Genomic DNA, 20,012 nt, shown 5'->3' with positions numbered 1-20,012 from the left:
ATCTCTAGTCTTCCTCTCTGTGTTTTGGGGAAGGTAAATTTTTTAAAGCAAAAAATAGAATTTTATTGTCACTGAGAATTCAGAGTGTGTTATAGCAGCTTGTGTCCTTTAACTAATACATTACTCTACAATAGAAACAAAACTTTTTACAAGTAATTTCAAGTCTTAAATGGTCTTGATTGAGAGAAAGCAATTGATATTGTGTGAAGATATGTCTCCACCCAAATCTCATGTTGAATTGTAATCCCCAGTGTTGGAGGTTGGGGTTGGTAGGGGAGGTGTTTGGATCATCAGGGTGTATCCCTGATGAAAGGCTTAGCCCGTCCCCTTTGGGATAAGTGAGCTCTTACTCTGTGTTCTAGCAAGATCTGGTAATTTAAAAGTGTGTGGCAACTCCCCCCGCCACCCCCTCTCTCTCTTGCTCTGTTCTCACCATGTGATGTGCTTCTCCCTCTTTGCCTTCTGTCATGACTGGAAGGTTCCTGAGGCTTCCCCAGAAGCAGATGCCACCCACCCTGCTTCTTGTATAGCCTGCAGAACCAGAAGCCAATTAAATTTATTTTCTTATGAATTACCTTGTCTCAGGTATTTCTTTATGTCAATGCAAGACTGGCCTAATACAGAAAATTGGTAATGAGACATTGGGACATTGTTATAAAGATAACTGAAAATGTGGAAGCAACTTTGAAACTGGGTAATGATCAGAGGTTGGAAGAGTTTAGGGGACTCAGAAGAAGATAGAGAGATGAAGAGGAGTTTGAGACTTCTTAGATACTGGTTAAATGATTGTGACCAAAATGCTGGTACTGATCTGAACAAGGAAGTCCAGGCTCAGGAGGTCTCAAGTGGAAATGAGGAAGTTATTGGGAACTGGAGCAAATATCATGTGTGTTGTGCCTTTACAAAGAACTTGGCTGCATTGTGTCCATGCCGTACAGATTTGTGGAAGTTTGAACTTGAGAGTGATGGCCTAGAGCTTCTGCAGGAAGAAATTTCTAAGCAGTAAAGTGTTCAAGATGTGGCTTGGTTGTTTCTAATAACCTAAGCTTCTATGCAGGAGCAAAGAAATGACTTAACTTGGAATTTATGTTTAAACAGGAAGCAGAGCAATACCATTTAGAATATTTGCAGCCTGCTCATGTGGCAGAAAAAAAAAAAAAAACAAGTTTTTTGGGGAGATGAAAAGCAGGCCGTAGAGCAACCTGAGAAATTTGCATAACTAAAAAGGAGCCAAGTACTAATAGCCAAGACAATGGGGAAGGGCCTCAAAGGCATTTCAGAGACCTATGAAGTAGCCCTCCTATCACAGGCCCAGAGGCCTAGGAGGGAAGAATGGTTTCATGGGCAAGGCCTTGCTGCCCTGCATAGCCTTGCGACACTGCTTTTCACATGCTGGCTGTTTCAGTTCCAGCCACGACTCAAAGAGGGCCAGGTACATCTTGGGCTGTCACTTTGGAGAATGCAAGCTGTACGCCTTGGTAGCTTCCATGTGGTATTAAGCCTGTGGGCACAGAATACAAGACTGAAAAACACTTGGCAGCCTCTGTCTAGATTTCAGAGGATGTATGAGTGAAAGCCTGGGTGACCAAGTAGAAGCCTGCTGCAGGGGTGAAGCCCTCACAAATGGCAGTGACAACAGGAAATGTGGGGTTGGAGTATCCACACAGGGTTCCTGATGGGGCACTGCCTAGTGGAGCTGTGAAAAAGGGGCCACCATCCCCCAGACCTGAGAATGTTAGCTCCACCAGCAGCTTGCATCCTGCACCTGGAAAAGCTACAGGAACTCAAATTCAGCCTGTAAGAGTATCCTCAGGGACTAAACCCTGCAAAGCCACAGGGATGGAGCTGCCTAGCTTGTTGGGAGCCCACCCCTTGCAGCAGTGTGCCCTCTATGTGAGATATGGGGTATAAGATTATTTTGGAGCTTTAAGATTCAGTGACTGCTCTGCTGGATTTTGAACTTGCATGGGGTCTGTAGCCCCTTTCTTTTGGCCAATTTTTCCTCTTTGGAATGGGAATGTTTACCCAAAGACTATACCCCCATTGTATCTTGAAAGTAACTAACTTGTTCTTTATTTTACAGGGTCGTAGGTAGAAAGAAATTTCCGTGCCTCAGTTGAGACTTTGAACTTTTGAGTTAATACTGGAATGAGTTAAGACTTTGCAGGGACTATTGAGAATGTATGATCATATTTTGCCATGTAAGAAGGACATGAGATTTGGGAGGGAACAGAGGCAGAACAATATGGTTTGAATATATGTCCCCACCCAAATCTGTTGTTGAATTATAATCTCCAATGTTGGAAGGGAGCCTGGTGGGGGTGTTTGGATCATGGGGATGTATCTCTCATGAATGGCTTAGCCCATCCCCTTTGAGATAAGTGAGCCCTCCTTCTGAGTTCTCATGAAATCTGATTATTTATAAGTGTGTGGCATCCTCTCTTCCAGTCTCTCTTTTGATCTGTTCTTGCCATGTGATGTACCTACTCTCTCTTTGCCTTCTGCCATGATTGGAAGATTCCTGAGGTCGCCCCAGAAGTAGATACCACTGTGTTTCCTGTAAAACCTGTAAAATAATGAGCCAACTAAATCTATTTTCTTATAAATTACCTAGTCACAGGTATTTCTTTATAGCAATGCCAAGAATGGCCTAATACAACAACCATTGCTGAGACTGTCACAATGTTCAGATAGTCTACCAGATAGTGAGGCTCAGGCTATTAGAATGACAGCATCATTTTTGTTGTTTAGATTCACTTTTTAAATTGTTTTTTAAAAAGAGACTAGGTCTCACTCTGTTGCCCAGACTGGTCTCAAACTCCTGACTTTAAGCAATCCTCTTGCCTCAGCCTCCAAGACTGCTAGGATTGCAAGCAAGAGCAACCATACCTAGCCTAGGTTCACTTTTTATAGGCGAGTATACAGATATAACAATACATTTTCATGAGAGCTTGTCAATGTGTTCTTCTGGGAAATCTTCATCCCTATAAAGATATTGAACATTTCTATCATGCCACAGAGTTCCCTCATTCCTCCTTCTAGTGAATCTACAATGCTACCTAGGCAATTATAATTATAATATTTGCAACCATAAATTAGTTTTCCCTTGTCTACAGTAAACAACTCTGTATGAATAAATACACATACATAGATACACATGGTACCTTGACAATGCCCATTTTTTTTAGCTCTATAAATGCTCCATTCTCTCTAGCCTTCTATATCATTGCATAGTCATTTGCATTGACGTTTTCCCCATTTGTATGTAGAATTATTCCTTGTGTGTAGAATAACTGTCATAGTTAATTTATTGGGAAGGGTACCTTGTCAAGACAGAGTTAGAAGATTCCTGTCAATTTTTTTTTTTTTTTTGCATATTGGATGAAACAATTATTATTACTGTTCTAGAATTTGCTCTATTAACAGCTGTTTTTTAAGTCAACTTTTATTTTTAATTCATTGTAACATGCAAATTTCTATTTTATAAAATAGAGGTAAATGCAATTAACAGTTATAATTCAAATTTGTAGGATTATATACGGCTCTGAGTTAGAGACCTGGGTTCTAAATCCAACTCTATGAGTAACAATGTAATACAAGTTTATGTCATATATGACAAGCCAGTTAAAATGTGACATATCTTCTTCAAAGAACAAAATAAAAAGTACATTCTATGCATTTAAAGTGTATTTCAATGGTTTTTGAAATCAATATTTTAATTTTAAATGATGAGAATTTTTTAGGTGAAGAATCTGAAAAGTTAAATTGTTCAAAGACGCGGTTTTCCTTTAGAAGAACGTGCATTGCAAGCCAGTACTCTTTGACCCCATTTCCTTATCCTTCTTCAAAATAAAGAAAATTCTATAATGTGAAGGAATGCAGGGCAGCAGGCAATGCTGTTTTATAATTCTCCAGCATCTAGTTAAGTGCTGGAACTTTAGCATGCAAAAGTTTATTTTGATTGAATATTTTCACTTCCAAAATTAAATAAGTTAAGCAAAACTGCTAATAAGTATGAGTCTTGGCTATATTATCTTGTGACCTATATAGAAATTCATCTTGTGAAAGGTTGTGGGATGTCTTAATCTCTTAATTTTATGTCCTCGTTGTCATGGTCTTCCCCAGGACCATTGCCTCCTCTGTGCCTGTACCAGTACTCTTTGGCTAAACTTGGCTTTGAAGTCTGTTAGTTCTGAGGTGGAGCAGCTTCTCAGTAATGAACACGGCTTCCAAAATCAGAGTCCTTTGCCTCTTAGCTCGATGTACACAAATCAGATCTCTCAACACTACCTCAGAGCCTGTGGATGAACAGCTTCAAAGTTAGAGCCACATAGTCAATTTAGACAGAAATGAGTTTCTTCCAGAAAAGGAAGTCCCTCTCCATCTGCCAGAGCTCTCAGAACTGAAATCTACCCAGCTGTAGTCAATTGTTAATACTCTCTTTCCATCAAACAAGAAATAGCCCTGACCATCCGGGTCACAATCCTGGTCAATCCAGTAATGTTTAGCTTTGTTTCATTTATGTCTTCATGTGACACTTCTTACAAAACTTTTTAAAACCTCTGTACCCCAGGTTCCATATCCCATATTTTATAATCTCTTACTGTCCTGATTCATCACAGTGGCTGATGTTTTTTTAATTACCTGGTTCCATATTACAATTTTTGAAGACTTGGACATCTAGGTCATCTTCTTGTACTCATTATTAGCCAGTTTTGTTATCATTCTGGGTAATTTAATGTTTGCGTAAAATACCTATACATACTCCTAATCTCTCAATTTCTTTAACATCCTTTTTATTTTCTCCCCAGCATCATGACCTACACCACACTAGAATTAGTACCCCCACAGCAGCTCCCTTTATTTTTAAACAAATGTTGGAAAGATTAGCTTTTAGAACTCTGAGATGAAATAGTTCTAAGTGATGAAAGTTCCTGTACTTTCAATTATCTACTCAGTTATGCTCATTACACATGTTTCAGGTAAATAAGAAAGTGAATGTGAGAAAAAGGTAAGGAAAGGGAGTAGAAGCCATCATGAAGTCAGCTTTCACAGTTCAGCATCACTTAGACTATGTTATAGACTAAGATAAATATTTCTTGCAAATATATTTTACTTCAGTTTCATCTTGCTATCAGAGAAATATTTTAAACAGTTATTCTCATTCTTTCTCCCTATATACGAACATTTATTTACAATTAAGTGATTAAATATATTAATATTGTTAATATTAAATAGCAATTATTAAAATATTAAAAGGTTACTCCAATACAAAATAGAAATACAAATTTTGAAATGTTATTGCAACACCACAATAAATCAACCCCGTGTCAGAGATTGCATTCTATTTTGTGCCCCATTTCTCTTACAGTCAACCCATCTGAAAAACCCTAATTCTGAATCAAGCAAACCACTTGTTCATCTTCTCTGTACCCATACCCAGGCTGTGGAGGACTGGTAGACTAAGAACCACAAATTTTGGTTTTTATTATAAATATGTGTTCTCCATTTGAACTGAGTGCTTAATGCCACCAATTAATGTTTCTTTCCATAGTTAGCTCTCCCTCATCTTCCACCGCCAGGAATTCAATGCTTTCCCACTCTCTAAGTGCTAATCTTCCTGTCTCCTCGCTTTTATTCTCACTAAATGACTTCATCTTAGTTTTCAGAGTATATAGAAATGATCAGATAAATTCCTTCAACTCTCTGCCACTTTATCTACAACATGTTTCTGAGCCCCCTTTTTTTCCTTCCCGTCATTAGAAAAGATTGCTCAAGACGGTCTCAGCTTATGCATATTGTTCCAGAGTAATTATTAACAGTACCTCCTTCCATTATTAAAATGTTACCCCTAATTATACCAGAAGCCCTGCTTGTCTAACTTCTGATCTCTAATATAATCAGAGTACTACCCTTTGTCTGTTTATTACATTTTATTATATTTTTCTTATATCTTCAAACTTCTATTCTCTTCTGATCTGCTCGTCTAACTTCTGATCTCTAATATCATCAGGGTACTACCCCTTAACTGCTTATTATATTTTACTATATTTTTCTTACATCTTCAAACTTCTATTCTCTTCTGATTTTCTTCCATCAGTATTTATGTTTATCTCATAGTAAAAAATAAAGCACGTTATGCCACAGTTTTCTTCACTACATCTCTTACTCAGCCTGCACTTAAAAGAGTTAATGACATTTGCTTTTATCACTTTCCCGCCACTCGTTATTACTTATTAACCCATCACAGCTGAGATTTTGCACCACAGCACTCCACTGAAACTATTTTTGTCAAGTATGAATGACTTACTGAATCTACTGACATTTGTCCCTTTTGCTCTGTGACCTCTATCCCCCATGCCTTCTTTCTTGAAAATAAGACACTACACCCTTCTGGTTTTGCTCTACTTCAATAATGATTGCTTATTTGTTTCATGAGTTCTTTTTCTGCTCATCCCTTAAATGTTAATATTTCCTATGGTTTCTAGGTCCCCCTTTCTTCTTACCCTCTCTTATTTCTTGGGCTACTTAATCGATTCATATGGACACAGTTACCACATATATGCTGTTGATTTGAAAATGTACAACCTAGATATTCTGCTAGATCACTCTAGGATCTAGATCTAGATCTCTCTCCTCATTTCCAGGCTCTGACATCCAACTGCCCGTGAGACATATTCTCTTGGATGGTACTTATTCATCCAGAACTTGACACATACAATCTTGTGTGATCCCTTTCTTCTTTCCTTCCTTTATCCCTACAGTTCTCCAATCCATTCATCTTCCTATATTCCCAGATGTCCAATCCTGACACCTGAGAAATGTAACTGTTTCATCATGTTCTCTTACCCTATTGCACCCCATTGCCAATCACTCAGCAGTTTTAAAAATTCTGATTAACAGCTCTCAGATATTTTTGCTTATCTCCATCTTCACAACCCCTATGATAGACTAAGTGACCACCACGGTTCCTTGGATTATTCTAATAGTTTCTTAAATACCACCCCCCATCTGCAGCCAGAGAAATATTTATAAACACCAATCTTACCACCTTCCGGTAACACAACTGTTACAAATACTTTAGTAGTTTCTCACTCCAGTACCTAATAGGCTTAGAACGCCTGCAGGACTCTGCCCTTCTAGCCTCATATTTTACTACTTTTCCTGTTTATTTCAGATGAATGGAACAACTTTTACTTCCCACATGAATTGTGCTCTCTGTAAATTTCTGTCCTTTTCACATACTGTTTTTTCAATTGAAAACCTCAAAATCTCAGATTACATATAAACTCTTTGAGAAAGCTTTTTCTGATTCTACATATAGCATTATTTCTATGTACTTTTCCTATAATTTGGAGAAATAGGACAAATAAGAGACTTTATATACACACACACTTTATATATATATAAATATACAACACTATATATAAATATATATAAGCACACACTTTATATACATAAAGTGTGTGTGTGTGTGTGTGTGTGTGTGTGTGTGTGTATATATATATAGAGAGAGAGAGAGCGCCACATTTATAACCACATGCATAGGATTTGTGTGATATCCAGGAATGCAATGCAGGAGGGAAAAACAATATATACTTATATTTGTTTTCCCCACCATATCTTTCTGATACGTCACTAATTCAAGATTGTGTGACTGAAAATGAAAAGAAACTAAGGGGATTTACATTATAACTAACATTAAACAGCAAAAATTATGAATTAATAATAGGCATTTCTGTATTTTAAAGTCCCTCACTGTGTACACTACTAGAGAAATTGCTCATCTCTTCAAAAGTTCTAATCCCCTCCAATATCCTCAAGTCCTCCGTCAACCCCAGTAGCTTTCTCTTCTTCTCTCAGTTATCTAATTATTCATTTTTTAATAGAGATTACTATAATTGTCTCTGAATCTGAGCCAATTCTAGTCATGATTTGAAGGTTATCTCTCCATAAGACATTTTGCTAAGAAAAATAGTTTACTTTTTTAAAGTAAATTTTTTTAAAAATGAAAAAAGCGTCTTACTGATGTTAGTGTTAGATTAATATTTCTTTTCCTCTAAACTGCTCATCTGTATTTCCTACATAAAGATAAACTACTTCAGAGCAGAATCCACATCATGTTTTACCATCGTCTCACTAGTAACTTGTCAAGAGTCTGGCCTATTTTAACATTAAATATATATTTGTGTAATAAACTTTAAAAACCTTAAAAATATTAGTACGAAGGCAAAGTTACTATAGTATAATAAATGAATAAATAGTTTCTTAACTTAAAAAATTTTTTATTTGATGACACAACTTAGACAATCTAACATTTCCAAGCATTTGTCTCAGGGAGTCATCTTTAAGGTTCACTGAGAACCATAAAAGGGTAGGACGTTAGTCTCTGATAAGAGAGAAGAATGATACATGTCTATGTATTACTCTTGCTGTTTAGTCCTAGACTAAAATGGCATAAATGGAATCATTTTTTTTTAAAAAACTGCTCTATTAAGAATATTAATGCCCACAAAGACTGTGAGCATTCTGATGGTCAATGATGAGTTCTGCAGACCATTTTACCCGATTATTATTTATTCCTACCTCTATAATTATAGCACATCTACATGCCACAGTAGTTCCTTCTAACTGTGGAATAAATAGTTCATCAAAGGTATAAATGGCTAATCATAATTTGTAACCACATTGACAGTGTTTGAGCTGGAAATATAGTTATTTTAATGTTTTATCCAGAAGGACCCTTGGAGTATAATTTAAATTTTGAATATCTTAAATGTTGCCTGTAGTACAACCTATTATAATGGCTTATTTTGTTATTATCTCAGAAAGATGCTAGAATTTTATACTATTTAGAATTTTAGTTTTATAATTACCCACATTTTATATTACTTTTAATATTATGTGTATTTTTCCTAATATTATTTCATTTTTGTCTATGTTTTTATTAATTACTTTCATAGATTTTAAACAAAAACAGTATCTTATTGCTTTCTAATTTATCTTTTACTTTAGTTTTTAAGATTTAGTTCAATATTTCTTAATGATAGTTACTTACAAATATTTCCTGGAAATTTGTTTGAAAGTTGCAGTATGGCATGGTGTATACAGTTAGACTTTGCATAATATAAACAATATTACAGTGATTCATATTCTATCAGTGGAATCTCTTATGTTTCAGGAGAACAATGACATTCACAATAATAAAATGTTCCCAATGGTTTTCTGTCAAACAAACCAATAATGTCTAAGAAATTTGGTAATTTCATCAAAATGTACAAATTTTTTTTAGGGGTTGTGATATCTAATTTTAACCTCACTTGGGTAAGGGATGCCCAGATGGCTAGTAAAGCATTATTTTGAGGTGTGTTTCTGGAAGGTTTCCAGAAAACATTAGCAGTCAAATCTGTAGATTTAGTAAAGAAGATCTGCCCTCATCAATGTAGGTGGGTATTATCCAATCTGTTTAGGGCCCGAAGAGAACAAAAAGGCAGAGGAAGGGAAAATTCTCTTTTCTTCTTGAGCTGGGACATCCATCTTTTCCTACTTTTGGACATCAGACCTTCTGGTTCCTGGGGCTTTAGACTCTCCCCACTTCCTGTTCTCAGATCTTTGGCCTCAGGCTGAGGGTTTATGCTATCCTTCCCCTCGTCCTCAGGACTTCACACTCAGACTGAATTACACCACTGACTTTCCCGGTTCTACAGTTTGCAGGTGGCATATTGTGGGACTTGCTGGCCTCCATGGTTGTAGAAGCTAAATTATATAATCAATATTATCTTATATATCTATTTATCCTATTGTTATTGCTCTGGAGAACCATGGTTGAAACAGTGGTCAATTTACTTCTATCTGTATTTGGTAGTACACAACAGTATCTTGTTGCAGTGAAAAAGCATAAGGTCTTACACTGTCTTCAATAAATGGTTTTAGGACAACTGGATATCCACATGCAGAAAAATTAAATTAGATCTTCATCTTATGCCATCTACAAAAATCAACACAAAATGGATTAAAGACTTAAACATAAAACCTGGAACTGTAAAACTACTAGAAGAAAACATAGGGGAAAAGCTCTATAACATTTTCCTGGGCAATAATTATTTGAACAGGAACCAAAAAGCACAGGCAACATATCTGAATAGATGTTTCTCAGAGGAAGAGATACAAATGGGCAACAAGTATCTGAAAAAGCTGCTCAAAAATCACTAATCATCAGAAAAATGCAAATTAAAACCTCAATGAAATATCACCTCACACCTGTTAGGTACCACTTATTAGAATGACTATTATCAAAAAGATGAAAGACTATGTGTTAGAGAAGATACAGGAAAAAAAAATCCTTGCACACTGTTGGTGAAAACATAAATGACTACAATGATTATGGAAAGTTACATGTTTCCTCAAAAAATTAAATATAAAACTCCTATATGATCCAACAATCCCTCTATTGGGTATATTTCCAAAGGATATAGAATTATATATCAAAGAGTTACTTGCACTCCCGTATTCATTGCAGCATTATTTATAATAGCCAAGATATGGAAACAACCTGCATGCCCATGAATGAATGAATGAAGAAAACGTGGTGTATATATATATGTATACAATGGAATTCTATTGCCCCTTAAAAAAGAAGGAGTCTTGTCATTTGCAACAACATGAATAAACCTGGAGGATATTTTATTAAGTGAAATAAGATAGGCACAGAAAGACAAATGTCATACAATCTTACTTATATATAGAATATTAAAAGGTTAAACTTGTAGAAATAGAGAGTAGAATGGTTGTTACCAAGGGCTAGGACAGAGGGGTTTGGGGAGACGCTGGCTACAAAATTTCAGTAAGATAAGAGGAATAAATTCAAGAAATCTGTTGTACAACATGGTTACTACAGTTAATGATAATGTATTGTATTCTTAAAAATTGCTAAACGTAGACTTTAAGTGTTTTCACCATACAAAAAAAATGTTAAATATGTGAAATAATGCATATGTTAATTAGCTTAGTTTAGCCATTCTGCGATGTACACGTATTTCATACAACATGTTTTACACACTAGATACAATCAAGTAAATAAATAAGTTAAATTTAAAAATAAGGTCTTAAAAATAAGTGAAACTTAATTATTTGAAACCCTAACTTTAAACTTGCTGGCTCTAAGTATTTGTACAAGTTACTTAGCAGCTTTATGCACAAGCCATCTCATTTATAAAGTTTGAAATACTGTGCCTTCTTGAAGTCTTGAAAATCATATATGTAAAACATTTACCAAGTGCCTAGGACTGATTGTATTATTATTATTTTTTTTGCCAAAACAGAATAACTTTAGTTATTTCTTTCTTTCTTTCTTTACATCATATTCTATTGTCTCAGGTGGCATCCAGTAACTGATTAAACCATAATTCCAAGATCCATAGCTCTCAGAGCTGCACATGGAGCCTGGGCTGTGTTGTAATCATAGCAACTATTTTCCAAAATTATAGCTAAGGAACTATCTTTAATACCAAGGGACCCTTTCATTTCAGTAACCACTCCACCTCCCTCTATCAACTAAAATTCAAGTAGTAGTTCTTTTTTTTTTTTTTTTTGCATGTTTTTCTATTACCTATCAAGTAATACTGATCTTGGTAGATTCACTTTCAGTATCTTCAAGCTCAAATTTGATTTCTTACAGCTGACCTCCAATTTCAAAATGAAGTGGGTCATTAGGCATTTTAAATTCTGAATGATAATTCTTAATTTGGTATTCTTTCACCTGTCTTCAATATCTACAAAAGTAGATATTGAAAATAGTATGTTTAAGGAAACAGAATTTATTTGTTCAAGGTCATCATTGAGTTTTGGACACATGAAAACTCTTTGAGCAATCTGATATATATTAATCGGGATGAACACTTGAAAGAAACACTAATAATGATAACCGGTTAATGTATTCAAGAATTTCCTATTATAAGCAAGGCTATAATAAAGAAATATAAATTAATAGCCATTTAAGCATAAGTAAACATTTAATTATATGATATATGGATTTTTTTGAAAATTAGATATTATTAAAGTGACTTAAACCTTAATTTCAAGGAATACTACCTATTTTTAAATATTTGCTGTTTCTTTTTTTTTTAATTTATTTTTTATTATTATTATACTTTAAGTTCTAGGGTACATGTGCATAACGTGCAGGTTTGTTACATATGTATACTTGTGCCATGTTGCTGTGCTGCACCCATCAACTCGTCAGCACCCATCAACTCGTCATTTACATCAGGTATAACTCCCAATGCAATCCCTCCCCCGTCCCCCCTCCCCATGATAGGCCCCGGTGTGTGATGTTCCCCTTCCCGAGTCCAAGTGATCTCATTATTCAGTTCCCACCTACGAGTGAGAACATGCGGTGTTTGGTTTTCTGATCTTGTGATAGTTTGCTAAGAATGATGGTTTCCAGCTGCATCCATGTCCCTACAAAGGACACAAACTCATCCTTTTTTATGGCTGCATAGTATTCCATGATGTATATGTGCCACATTTTCTTAATCCAGTCTGGCACTGATAGACATTTGGGTTGATTCCAAGTCTTTGCTATTGTGAATAGTGCCACAATAAACATACGTGTGCATGTGTCTTTATAGCAGCATGATTTATAATGCTTTGGGTATATACCCAGTAATGGGATGGCTGGGTCATATGGTACATCTAGTTCTAGATCCTTGAGGAATCGCCACCTGTTTTCCATAATGGCTGAACTAGTTTACAATCCCACCAACAGTGTAAAAGTGTTCCTATTTCTCCACATCCTCTCCAGCACCTGTTGTTTCCTGACTTTTTAATGATTGCCATTCTAACTGGTGGGAGATGGTATCTCATTGTGGTTTTGATTTGCATTTCTCTGATGGCCAGTGATGATGAGCATTTTTTCATGTGTCTGTTGGCTGTATGAATGTCTTCTTTTGAGAAATGTCTGTTCATATCCTTTGCCCACTTTTCGATGGGGTTGTTTGTTTTTTTCTTGTAAATTTGTTTGAGTTCTTTGTAGGTTCTGGATATTAGCCCTTTGTCAGATGAGTAGATTGCAAAAATTTTCTCCCATTCTGTAGGTCGCCTGTTCACTCTGATGGTAGTTTCTTTTGCTGTGCAGAAGCTCTTTAGTTTAATGAGATCCCATTTGTCAATTTTGGCTTTTGCTGCCATTGCTTTTGGTGTTTTAGACATGAAGTCTTTGCCCATGCCTATGTCCTGAATGGTACTACCTAGGTTTTCCTCTAGGGTTTTTATGGTATTAGGTCTAACATTTAAGTCTCTAATCCATCTTGAATTAATTTTCGTATAAGGAGTAAGGAAAGGATCCAGTTTGAGCTTTCTACTTATGGCTAGCCAATTTTCCCAGCACCATTTATTAAATAGGGAATCCTTTCCCCATTTCTTGTTTCTCTCAGGTTTGTCAAAGATCAGATGGCTGTAGATGTGTGGTATTATTTCTGAGGACTCTGTTCTGTTCCATTGGTCTATATCTCTGTTTTGGTACCAGTACCATGCTGTTTAGGTTACTGTAGCCTTGTAGTATAGTTTGAAGTCAGGTAGCGTGATGCCTCCAGCTTTGTTCTTTTGAGTTAGGATTGTCTTGGAGATGCGGGCTCTTTTTTGGTTCCATATGAACTTTAAAGCAGTTTTTTCCAATTCTGTGAAGAAACTCATTGGTAGCTTGATGGGGATGGCATTGAATCTATAAATTACCTTGGGCAGTATGGCCATTTTCACGATATTGATTCTTCCTATCCATGAGCATGGTATGTTCTTCCATTTGTTTGTGTCCTGTTTTATTTCACTGAGCAGTGGTTTGTAGTTCTCCTTGAAGAGGTCCTTTACATCCCTTGTCAGTTGGATTCCTAGGTATTTTATTCTCTTTGAAGCAATTGTGAATGGAAGTTCATTCATGATTTGTCTCTCTGTTTGTCTGTTACTGGTGTATAAGAATGCTTGTGATTTTTGCACATTAATTTTGTATCCTGAGACTTTGCTGAAGTTGCTTATCAGCTTAAGGAGATTTTGGGCTGAGACAATGGGATTTTCTAAATATACAATCATGTCATCTGCAAACAGGGACAATTTGACTTCTTCTTTTCCTAACTGAATACCCTTGATTTCTTTCTCTTGCCTGATTGCCCTAGCCAGAACTTCCAACACTATGTTGAATAGGAGTGGTGAGAGAGGGCATCCCTGTCTTGTGCCAGTTTTCAAAGGGAATTTTTCCAGTTTTTGCCCATTCAGTATGATATTGGCTGTGGGTTTGTCATACATAGCTCTTATTATTTTGAGGTACGTTCCATCAATACTGAATTTGTTGAGCGTTTTTAGCATGAAGCACTGTTGAATTTTGTCAAAAGCCTTTTCTGCATCTATTGAGATAATCATGTGGTTCTTGTCTTTGGTTCTGTTTATATGCTGGATTATGTTTATTGATTTGCGAATGTTGAACCAGCCTTGCATCCTATTTGCTGTTTCTTAAAGCACTTTGGCTTTTTAGCAACCTACTCACTTCTTTGAAAATGTACAACTAACAACTTTGAACTTATCAATGGGATAAAGGGTTAATTACATACATAGATTTACATTCCTCTTTGATTGCAGAACATTTTTATTTTATTTGGCTTACTTCAGGAGTAAAGTTTTCCTGTTCATTTATGTTAATTGTTGACCTTTTCTCTTGATTAAGCCTGTATCCAATTACAATTGGAGACATATTTTATGTTTACCTAATATGGCACACATAAAGTCTAAATACAGAAATAAATGTTGTGTAGCTAGCATAAAATCTGACACGTAAAGAAGAGATTTTTCAACAAACAGCTCTATATTTCAACAGCCATTGTTTTAGCACTCTAATTCAGTGCAACATAAAACTGAGAACTTTGAGAAATAGACAGAAATTGCAATTGATCAAGAGCTCCAGGAACCAAAAAACTGATGGATTTAATTTTGAATATCCAATTCTAAGAGCTTTTAGGAATAAATTGTGAGAATACAGAATTGTCAGAGTTTGAGAGATAATATCACCAATATATTTAGTACTATAAAGACCACACCATAAGCATGGTATATTGTTCTGGACATCACCTTTGAAGAAGGATGTTCATATGGTGTAGTTTGTATGAATGAGAGCTGTGTGGAAAACTGAGACCTCAGATCATGCCACATAATCAACTAATGGACTAACTAGGGATATTCACCCTACACAAGAGGCCAATCAGAAAGCAAGCTAACAAACTTGATAGTGGTTTTCACATATTTGAGGGACTCTTATGGTAAAGATCAACCAGACTTGTTTTTTTAAGATATCCAGGGATTAGGAGGTAGGTGAAAAATGTAATGCTATATTTTCATTTTAATATAGGAAAACTCCAAATATTTAGAACCACTTATTAAAACTATAATAGTCTGCCTTAAAAATAACAGTGTTTTTTTGACCCTGGAAATGGTAAAGGAACACCTAAATAGTCATTGAGTTATGAGGAAATAAAATACAATAGAAGATATAACTAATACTTGAATTAACTGCATATCAGTGTGCCCTGTAAGTTTGATTATTTCTGAATATATGGGATAAAATGATTGTAGATGTTGATTTAAAAGGTAATGATACATTAAAAACACAAAATGCTGACATCGGTTTATCAAAATATGTATTAACCCTGTACACTGAAAACTTCAAATAATGCTGAGAGAAATGAAAGAAGACCTAAATAAATGGTGATATATAACAAATTTATGTATTCGGAGATTCCATGTTTTTAAGGTGTTAATTTTCCCCTAAATCATTTACAATTCAAGGAAATCCAAATAAATGTTTCAACAGACATATTTTGGTAAAAATAGATAAACTGAATCTAAGGTGTATTTCAAGATGCAAACAATTTAAAATAATTAAGCATTTTTGTAAAATAAGAACAAAGCTAGAAATCTTGCACTACCATGGTTTCAAATCTTACTATAAAGCTACAGTAATCAAGACAATGTGGTATTTGCAAAAAGATAAAGATATAGTTTAGTGAAACAGTGATGATTTTAGAAATAGATCTCCACATATGTGGTCCATAAGTTTTTGATAAATATGTCAAAATAATTCAATGGGTAAAAGAACAATATTTTCACCAATTTAATATTAGAACAATGAACAAGAACAAATGGAAATTTACATAAATAATACGAACCTCAAACTCTTATCTTACAAAATTAATTTAAGGTATACCAAATAAAAGCTAAGATTGTAAAGCTTCTGGATATAAACATAACTAGACAAAAACTTGCAAGAGACACTTAAAACATTGCTATAATAGAAAAAAATAATAGATTTGACTTCAGGAAAATGAAAAACATTTCTTATCAAAAGTGATTATTATGAAAATGAAAATGACTGCGATCAGAATATTTGTGTCCCCGGTTAATTCACATGCTGATTTCTTAACCACTAAGGTGTTGGCATTAGGAGGTGGGGTCTTTGGCAGGTGATTAGATCATGATTGGGACGTAAAAAAAAAGACCCCAAAAGCTAACCTGCCTCTTCCACCATGTGAGGACACAGCTAGAAAGTGCCATCTATGAAGAAAGGAGGTTCTTACCAGATACTGTATCTGCCAGTGTCATGATCTTGAATTTCCCAGGCTTCAGAATTGTGAGAAATAAATTTCCATTGTTCATAAGCTACCATGCGTATGATATTTTGTTATAGCAGCCTGAATGGACTAAAACAAAAAGAAAAGCCACAGACTGAGAAAAATATTTACAATATGTATATCTGACAAGAATTTGTAAATTTGTACCTCATATACATATTTGTAGATAGATAGATAGATAGATAGACAGATAGATAGATAGATAGGGAGATAGATAGATGTAAACATAAATGCAATCCCATCAAGAAAAACAAATCAATCAATAGGAAAATGGGTAAAATACTTGAACAGACATTTCACAAAAGAGGATATATGAATGGAAAGTAAGCATGAGAAAGATGCTCAGCATTATTCGTTACCAGGAAGAGCCAAGCTAAAATTACAGCTAGGTACAATTCCCCATCTAATAGAATGGCTAAGATTGAAAAGATTTACAACAAATGCTGGCAAGGATTTAGAGCAACTTGAATACTTAGACAATATAAGTAAGAAATAAATGGATAGATCTGCTTTGGAAAACTATTTTGCAGTTTCCTGTAAATGTAAACATAAACCAACTGTATCAACCAATGATTTCACTTCTAAGTATTTGCCCAAGAAACATGAAAACATTTGTCCATTAAAAAGATTTGTACATGAATATTCATAGTAGTTTTATTTATAAGAGCCAGGAACTAAAAACAACTTAAATATTTATTAGCAGGTGAATTGACGAACAAATTTTCATAAATTTGTACAACAGGGTATTGCCAAAAGTAAAAATAAACAAACTACTTCTATAGCAATAGCGTGGATGAATATAAAAGATAGTGTCTTACAGAAAGCCAGATGCAAGTAAGTTTATACTGTATGAATCCATTTCCATAAAATGTTAGAATGGCAAAATAATCTTTAGTAACAGAAGGTATATTAGTAATTTTCAGGGGCTTTGATGGGAAAGATTTGAGGCAAATAGGCATTTTTTTGGGGTAACAGAAATATTTTTACCTTAATTTTGATGATAACTACACAGGTATATATATTTATTGAAACTCCTTAATTGTATACTTTAAAAAATGCATTTTATTTCTAGAAATCATACCTCAATAAAGTTACTTTAAGAAAAGATGATGACCAAAATGCACGTGGTAAAAGTAATCAGAATATGGAGCTAAAATATTATAGAATCCTCTTAACAGCCATTATTTTAGAAAAAAGAACACAATAAAAGCATTGTTCAAAAGACTACCAAAGGACCGAAAGTCACTAAAGAAAAATCAGATACAGAATGAAAACAAGAGGGGAAAAAGGCCGGGTGCGGTGGCTCACGCCTGTAATCCCAGCACCTCGGGAGGCTGAGGTAGGAGAATTGCTTGAACCCGGTGGGTGAAGGCGGCAGTGAGCAAAGATCACGCCAGTGCACTCCAGCCTGGGTGACAGAGTGAGACTGCATCTCAAAAAAAAAAAAAAAAAAAAAAAAAAAAAAAGAAGAGGGGAAAAAGAAGTGGATAAGGAAGGATAGAATTATTTGTACTAATAGATACTTTTCCATGTAAAGAATGACTAAATATGTTGTGTAGAAATAAAATCAGATTATAAAGAAAAATGGTAATGTTCTAATAGTGCTTGCAGGAAAAGAGATTCTTAGTAAGTAATGTAATTTAGAACAAGCTTGAAAGAATGTTCTCCTGGTACATCATACCAAACTGTCTTTTCAATAAAAAAGACATATGGCATTAATTATAAGATGGTCATGTGAAACGTACATGTTAATTTTCATATGAAAGAAACTGCATAAAATAGTTTTATGACTACTATCATCATTATTATAATGCCTCCAAGATACTCGCCCAGCTTGGAAAAATAATTCAAATTTCATGTCAATTGCAGCATGATAAATCCAAGAGGTTGCTGTTATCACATTGAGAATAATAGCCCTTTTTCTTTAAAATCAGCAGGGAAAATGGGAGCAAAATAAAATGCAAGTTCTGATATTTCTCAGTGTTCCTATATCACTGGCAGGTTGAAGAAATAAGCCGTGTGTGTGTGTGTGTGTGTGTGTGTGTGAATAATTACTGAGTTCAAGCTATTCTTGCTTTCTTCTGGTTACAACCAGCACTTGAGATAAAAGCTTTGGACACAGGTTCAGACTTGTCTTGTCAGGGACTTTTTTTCTCTCGCAGCCATGTGTTGTGAATATCTGCTTTTTGGGTTCTGGGCTTTTCCCTTCTGCATGGATTTCTAGTAACCACTAGTTCTCTGCTACTTTGGCTGTTTTCTCTGAACTCCAACTCTGGCTGTGTGGTTAAGGTATCCATCATGGCTGAGTAGCTCCTAAGACTCCTGGGTCACCCAATACTATGGGTAGAAAAGATATCCGCTAAGTTAGAGTAGGATGGTTTTATACAGCTAGCTGAGAATAATATTTCTCTGTTGAGTAAAAAAAGAACAAATTATAAAGTAATAAATTTATATGTGCACATGGTAATAAAATAAAATTGACAGAAATGCTAAAATAAAAATGACAGAAAGTCTAAAACAAAATCTACAGAAAGGCTAAAATAAAAAGCTAGCAACTTTCAGCTTCAGCGTATTCCTTTAACCTCCCTGTATCTTAACCCAGAAAAAAACTGTTGTTAATCTTTTTTATTTTCATATATTTTGTGGATTATTTTACTAAGTATAAACAATAGGCATATAACACTGTTTACTGGCTATTTATACATTATTAACTGAAGATGAAGACATGTTATTTACAGTCTAATCTATCGTTCTTATCCCTCTATGCTTTATACTTATGTAATTATTATTAATTTCATCATAGTTTTCCCTAGATATCCCTAGTTAATTTAAAGAAATTGCCTGTTCATGTAACTTCTCCTCTCCTTCCTTAGAACAGGGTCTTTATTTTCAAACAGGCTGGAGTTCAGTGTCATGACCATGGCTCACTAAAGCCTCGACCTCCTGGGCTCAAGTGATCCTCCTGCCTTAACCTCCAAAGTAGCTGGGACTATGGGTGCATGCCATGATGCTCAGCTTTTTTTGTTTGTTTGTTTTGTTTTTCTTTTTTGACATGGAGTCTCACTCTGTTGCCCAGGCTGGAGTGCAATGGCGCGCTCTCTTCTCACTGCAAGCTCCACCTCCCGGATTCACGCCATTCTCCTGCCTCAGCCTCCTGAGTAGCTGGGACTACAGGCGCCCGCCACCAAGCCCGGCTAGTTTTTTATATTTTTAGTAGAGACGGGGTTTCACTGTGTTAGCCAGGCTGGTCTCGATCTCCTGACGTTGTGATCCACCCGCCTTGGCCTCCCAAAGTACTGGGATTACAGGCGTGAGCCACCACGCCCGGCCGATGCTCAGCTTTTC

At 35.4% G+C, this 20,012-nt stretch overlaps 1 long non-coding RNA gene across 1 annotated transcript in view; it reads right to left on the bottom strand.

Moving 5' to 3' along the window:
- Nucleotides 1-20,012, bottom strand: part of LOC114676434 (uncharacterized) — a 587,559-nt gene that overhangs the window by 21,320 nt on the left and 546,227 nt on the right. Inside the window, exon 9 of the long non-coding RNA XR_013414573.1 lies at nt 16,614-16,736. This is a non-coding gene — a long non-coding RNA (uncharacterized LOC114676434). The remainder of the gene's footprint in view (nt 1-16,613; nt 16,737-20,012) is intronic.

The sequence above is a fragment of the Macaca mulatta genome, chromosome 2 (assembly GCF_049350105.2).
Source record: "Macaca mulatta isolate MMU2019108-1 chromosome 2, T2T-MMU8v2.0, whole genome shotgun sequence".
Lineage (NCBI taxonomy): Eukaryota > Metazoa > Chordata > Mammalia > Primates > Cercopithecidae > Macaca > Macaca mulatta.
The sequence above is the reverse complement of the archived record's forward strand: the minus strand, read 5'-3'. Positions and strand labels throughout refer to the sequence as shown.